This window comes from Gekko japonicus, unplaced genomic scaffold, assembly GCF_001447785.1.
Source record: "Gekko japonicus isolate JY-2015 unplaced genomic scaffold, Gekko_japonicus_V1.1 scaffold1743, whole genome shotgun sequence".
Classification (NCBI taxonomy): Eukaryota; Metazoa; Chordata; class Lepidosauria; order Squamata; family Gekkonidae; genus Gekko; species Gekko japonicus.
In genome coordinates, this window is record NW_015173724.1 from 1 (window position 1) to 5,900 (window position 5,900).

Genomic DNA, 5,900 nt, shown 5'->3' on the forward strand with positions numbered 1-5,900 from the left:
ATTTGAAAATAAATGGTTTAAAAAAAAAAAAGATTAACAGGGAGTTAGTTGCTGGAGTTCTCTTTTAACAAAATTTGAGGAGGTTTGACAGGTTCAGCTCCCCCCCCCTCCTGACAATCTGTGTGCCTTTAACAGTGACACAACAGCAAAAAATCATCAGATGGAGCTCTTTGTAGAACATGGGGAAACTTTGCCTTTTGATTCCTGCCTGTAAAGCTGCCCGCCCTAATCCTGCAGGGGTCTTGGGCCTCCCCTGCCTCCCCAATTCCCCCTTCCCCAGCTTCCGATAGTAGCTAATGAATCCTCTTGCACCATGATCTATTTGTTCGACACCAGCTAATGAATCATGCCAACGTCTCTGTCTATTGTAACTAATAGTCCATGGGGTTTCTCATTAATTATGTTATATACTTTGGACTTCTTCTTTTCTTTCCCTTTTAAAAAATGTTCCTTGGGATACTGCGGAATGAGTAATTCCCTTCTCTGTCCCGCTTTTGTTCTCTTGCAGATGGCAGCCCTGGAGAGGCAGATATTTGACTTCCTGGGATATCAGTGGGTGCCCATCTTGGCTAATTTTTTACACATAATGGCGGTCATCTTAGGGATCTTTGGCACCGTCCAGTACCGATCCAAATACCTCATACTGGTAGGTATCAGCTAAGCAGGGCAGCTTGATCTTATAGCTGCTCCATTTCTTTGTGGAGCAGTTTAAAAACGGCTAGTAGACACCTCAAGCTCGCAAGCAGTGGTGAGAAGAGGCCATGGCTTAGATTGTCCCAGCATGAATGCACGCTTGCATGAAAAGGATCAGGGAGAACAGAGTGTTTATTGCCTGCACATTTGTGCTGTCTGATACACATGCTATCTCAGGGGTCACCAACCTTTTTGAGCCTGTTGGCACCTTCAGAATGCTGACACAGGGCGGTGGGCATAACCACAAAATGGCTGGCACAGGAGGGGGAGGTAATTGCAAAATGCTGGAGAGTGAAATGAGGCACAACTCTAATATTGACTTTTCAACATGTTCTGTTTAATGAGATGCCCTCTAAAATGAACATATTGCTTTAAAACATTTTCTTGCATACTCACAGCTTCCCTTCAGTCACGTAGTGAAGCTCCTTGTGCTGTGGAGGCAGCTGCTGCCAAAGTAACATTTTTGTCAAAAAAAATCTCTGTGGCCAGCGATATCCCCAGTGACCAACCAGAAGCCCTGCTGAGCAGAAGCCCTGTCAGGCCCCGCCCACTTTCTAACATAATTTGTAAGGCACCAGGGAAGGTGGTGCTCATGGGCACAGTGCTCATGGGCACTGCCTTGAAGACCCCTGTGCTAGCTGATCCAAACAGTAATGCTGTTATAGAATCACTGATATTTTTGGCCAATTCCTGAATGTTAAATTAGGCAGCACTGCAAAGATGCATTCAGCTATCACAAAGTGGCTTGTTCGTGATGGGAAGAAGCCTGAAAGTCCTCAAGATTGGGAATTGAAGACTGGTTTGCTTGTAAGAAAGTACCATTTGTTGAGGACAGCAACAGTTCCCTCATGGCCGGCACCTTTTTCTTCTTTTCCTCCATCTTTGTGCTTTGGCCCCCTCTTCATTCTGCCCACGAGATGGCAACACAGTCCGGAGTGGGTATGAAGAAAATTATTGATGCCATCTGAGATTATGTAATTGATTTATAGATTTTATTAATGTTAACATTGTTTTAACTGTTGTACATTGCCCAGAGCCTTGTGTTTACAGGGATCGAGTGACTCACAAATCCAAAGTAATAAATAAAAATAAATAAATAAATAAATTTGTTGTGTGAAAGTTCCACCTGAAGTAGGTTTACTTTCTTGCCTGTTAACCAGGGCTCTAAATCTGGAATGCACTGTGACTTAGAATCATGGTTGTATAGCAAGAGAACCGATCACAGGCTGCGGTCACACGGAGCATAAGCCACGCTTCAGAGACGGAAGAGAGGCGGAGTTTCCTGGCACGATCACAGGGCAACATCTGGCAAGTGTAGAGCTCCCGTCGGTAACCCGTGGCTAAATGCCGAAAACGCGGAGTAAAAAACTAGTACCTTGGAGGTACTAGTTTCTGGAAACCGCGGGGCAAGGGCGGGCGTATGATCGCATTTCCGGAGGTTGTTCCGGCGCCCGCCCATGTCCCCTAGCTACAAGGTGTGTTTTTTCCAAGTCCCCACGATTGCGCACAAGCGCCCAACGGAGCATGCGCAAGCGTCTGTTTAAGTAAAAAAAACACAACGTACGTCGTGCAGAGAAGAGGAGAGCAGCCAGAAGGAAGCAACAACGAGCGCATGGCTTGAGGCGAGCGACAGATAGATAGGGGGAAAGGGGGCAAGGCAGAAGATGTCGCCCAGAAGAGGGGGGCGCGGTGGCAGAGTAGGAAGTCTGCTTGGGGAAGGGGCGGTCAGGGCGGAGGGGGCAGGGCCACGCTGCTTTGCCCTCTTCGCACGCCCCACCAGCCGGCTCCCCAGACTGTTGCCCTTCCAGACCTACTGCCCACCCCCTGCCTGCCTCACTGGTGGGGAAAACGCCATGCCCGACACGATGCCACACCGCCCAGTTGGCAGCTGGCCCCTCTTCTCCCCGCGCCGCTTGGCCGGCTGTCTCTGGCAGCCCCCTCCTCGCCTTCCCTCGGTGCGCGGCCCCCGCTTCTTTGCCCCGAGGCCCCGCTTCTTTGCCGTGTGATCCGTGCCTACCCTTAACCATGGGACCTCCACGGAACCTCCACAGGAGCTCCACGGGGGGTCTGATCGCGCAACCGCGCTTTAATTTTCCCCGGGGCAAACAGCCACGCTTCCCCCCCGCATTTTCCTGGCCGTGTGACCGCGGCCACAGTTAGTTGTTTTACCTAATGGGACGTCACAACAAAATACAGTTTCCTATAAGTCAGGAAGCCACTGATTTTGGATCTAACCATTTTTTAATGTACTCATTTTTATTTGTATGTATTTTATTCACTCTGAAACATAGAAACGTAGAACTGGAAGGGATCCCAAGGGTCATCTAGTCCAGCCCTCTGCACAATGCAGGAAATTCACAGCTGTCTCCCCTCAGACTCCCCCAGTGCCCCCGCTCTATGTCCAGAGGAAGGCAAAAAACCTCCAAGATCCTTGGGCCAATCTGGCTTGGAAGAAAATTTCCTTCCTGACCCCAAAGTGGCAATCCACATTACCCTGGGCATATAAGAAAAGGCCACAAGAGCCAAGCACTGGCTCATCCCTTCCTGCCCTCCTTCTCATGATCTCCCTAAATTCATAGTGAGTGACAGAATCTGCATGTGTGTGGAGTAGAAGAGGGAGCAACGCAAGCCTGAGGACTTCCCAGCTCATTCCCATTGCAAAATCAGAGGTTTTTGTATTTTGGTGACTAGGATACAGCTCACCACTGCTATGTGCAGTTGCGCTGGTCCTCTGTGTGCCAGGGGTTGGATCCAGATTACATTTTTCAGATGGGCAGGATGACACTTTCCTCCTCCCACTGCAGCCCCCAGATCCCCAGGAAATGCTGCTCCTGGGGTATAGGGGACCCAGAAGAATAACACGAAGGGGTATGCAATGGGAAGAGGGAATTGGTGGAACCTGTCAATTAAGTATGGATCCAACCCTATCCTTGCATTCAGTGGACATGCATAGAGCAAGAACTGGCATGTGTGCTGGCAGAGAGGACAGTAGCCTAGGAAGAAGCTGCCTGTTACCAATGAATTCTTTCTCATTTCCTCTCTAAACCAAGAGAGAAATTTGACTGGGCTTCCTCTCCTGAGGGCTCAGTATTTGGGGAGGCTATATTGGTAGTCTGTGAAGGGTTAAGACTCTCTGTGCCTTGGGAGCTAGATGTTCCCGCCTTCTCAGCCATTTTAGGGGAACCTGAAAGTGAAAGTAGCCACCATCACTCTCTTAACAGAGCCCCAAAATGGAGCCTTACCCCACCCACAATCAGCTGAATCAGGTGGGGAAGAAGTAGGCTGTCTATTGTTGTTCCCTTTCCCGAAGGCCCAGCATTAAAATGTCGCTGCTAGAGACTTGACCCATGGACCAGAAGCAATTCGTCCTTTTAAAGAAACTCCCATCCAGATCCAGAGGAAAGGAGTAAAGGGCGGGGAAAAGAAAACTGGAGGAGGGGGGGTAATCCTCTTTCTCTCTCTCCCCTTCCCCACCTTCCCAGTTCTCAATGGATACAGTCCTACCGTGGTTCAGCCGACCAGGTAGAGTGCGCAGGAGACACGTCCCTTCTCGCCACGATCTGGAACAAGGAGGGGGCTCCATTCCAATGCCAAAAGGGACGGCGACAGAGATTCTGCACCACCCTCGGCCGCCTCTCTTGCCTCTGCTCTCCCCAGGCTCTTCACTGAGCGTCTGTCCCCCAAAACCGCTGCACGCCACCGCGGCTGGATGGGGGGGGGAGCAGTTTACCACCGCCTTCCCAGCAGGGTCCGAGGCTGATTAGGCGGCTCCGTGGTCTGTGGCCTCTCCGCCAAGTGGGCGTTTCTGTTCTCCCCAGTCTCTCCTGGGCTGTCGCTGTATGTTTGTTTATTCTTTGTTATTAGTCTTAGTCTTGGTGCAGAGCTTTATAAGCTACCCCTACCCTATCCACTGGACTAACTATAATTTGCTAAAATACTAATTTTGAAGAGTTAAAAGTACCACGGGGGAGCTCAGCACCAGAGCTTCACACCCGGTCGCCATCTTGGTTGCTTGGTTATTCCAGGAACCACAAAGAAGTTCAAACTTCCTATGGTGGATGATTCAATTAACTTATCAGCGTCTACTTCTCTATTTCCCGTGGACGCTGATGGACTCCCCAAATAAAAAAGGGAGTTGCAAAGGCACTGCATAGAGGTTTTTTGAGGCGCCTGCCATCTCCCTTAGAGTATCAGCTATGGGATTCCTGTTTGCTCAAGTGGCCTACCTGTGGGCCTCAGAGCTAACTTCTGTAGACAGTGACATACCAAAGAGCCTTAAGGATGAGCTAAAACAGATAGCTCTAGCCACAGCATTTGTGGCTGAATCCTCTTTGGATGCCATACAACTCACAGTGAGGGCTATGGCATGTCGTGCAACGGCCAGGAGAAATACGTGGCTGGGGCACTGGAATGCAGATTCAACAACAAGGACCAAGGTGGCAGTGGTATCTCTCAAGGGAGTTAACTTTTTCAGAGCAGGCCTGGAACGTTACTTGGTGAAAGACAAAGGCAAGTCATGGGTGCTACCGTCAAAGAAGAAGGATATGAATTCTAGAAGGAGACTCTAGGCCAGTCCTTTTGAGACCTCAGTCGTGATGATAAATAACAAATGGAAGATATAGGCGCAAGAGGATAGCTTTCTCTGGGCAGTGGCACCAGGCTGTGTCAGACAAGTGGTTCCTTGGAGACTCTGGTCCATGGCTACGCAATAGAGTTCAAAAGAGTTCCAAGCAACGTTTCTTGGAGATCTCAAGGGAAAGTTCACCAGAAAAAATACAAGATGATGTTACAGGCAATCTAACATCTGTTGCACATTGGAGTGATAGAGATGGTGCCCGAGACAGATGTTGCTAGGAATTTATTCCATCCCTTTACGATCCCCAAGAAGAATGGGAACACTAGGGCCATCTCCGACTTGAAGTGGCTCAACAAACATGTGCAATCACAAAAGTTCAAGATGGAAATGTTGAGGTCCATCTTTTTCCTCCATACATGCAGGGTACTTCATGGTCTCCATAGACCTGGCGGAAGCCTATCTGCACATCCTGACAAGGGATAATCACAGGAAATTTCTAAGGTTCACATATCACAGCAAACATTTCCAATATTGAGCCTCACCCTCTGGACTCAGGTCCTCGCCTCAGATATTCTCCAAGGTCCTGGGGACACTAGTGGCCTTCCTAAGTCTGAGAGGAGTGGTCCTGTTT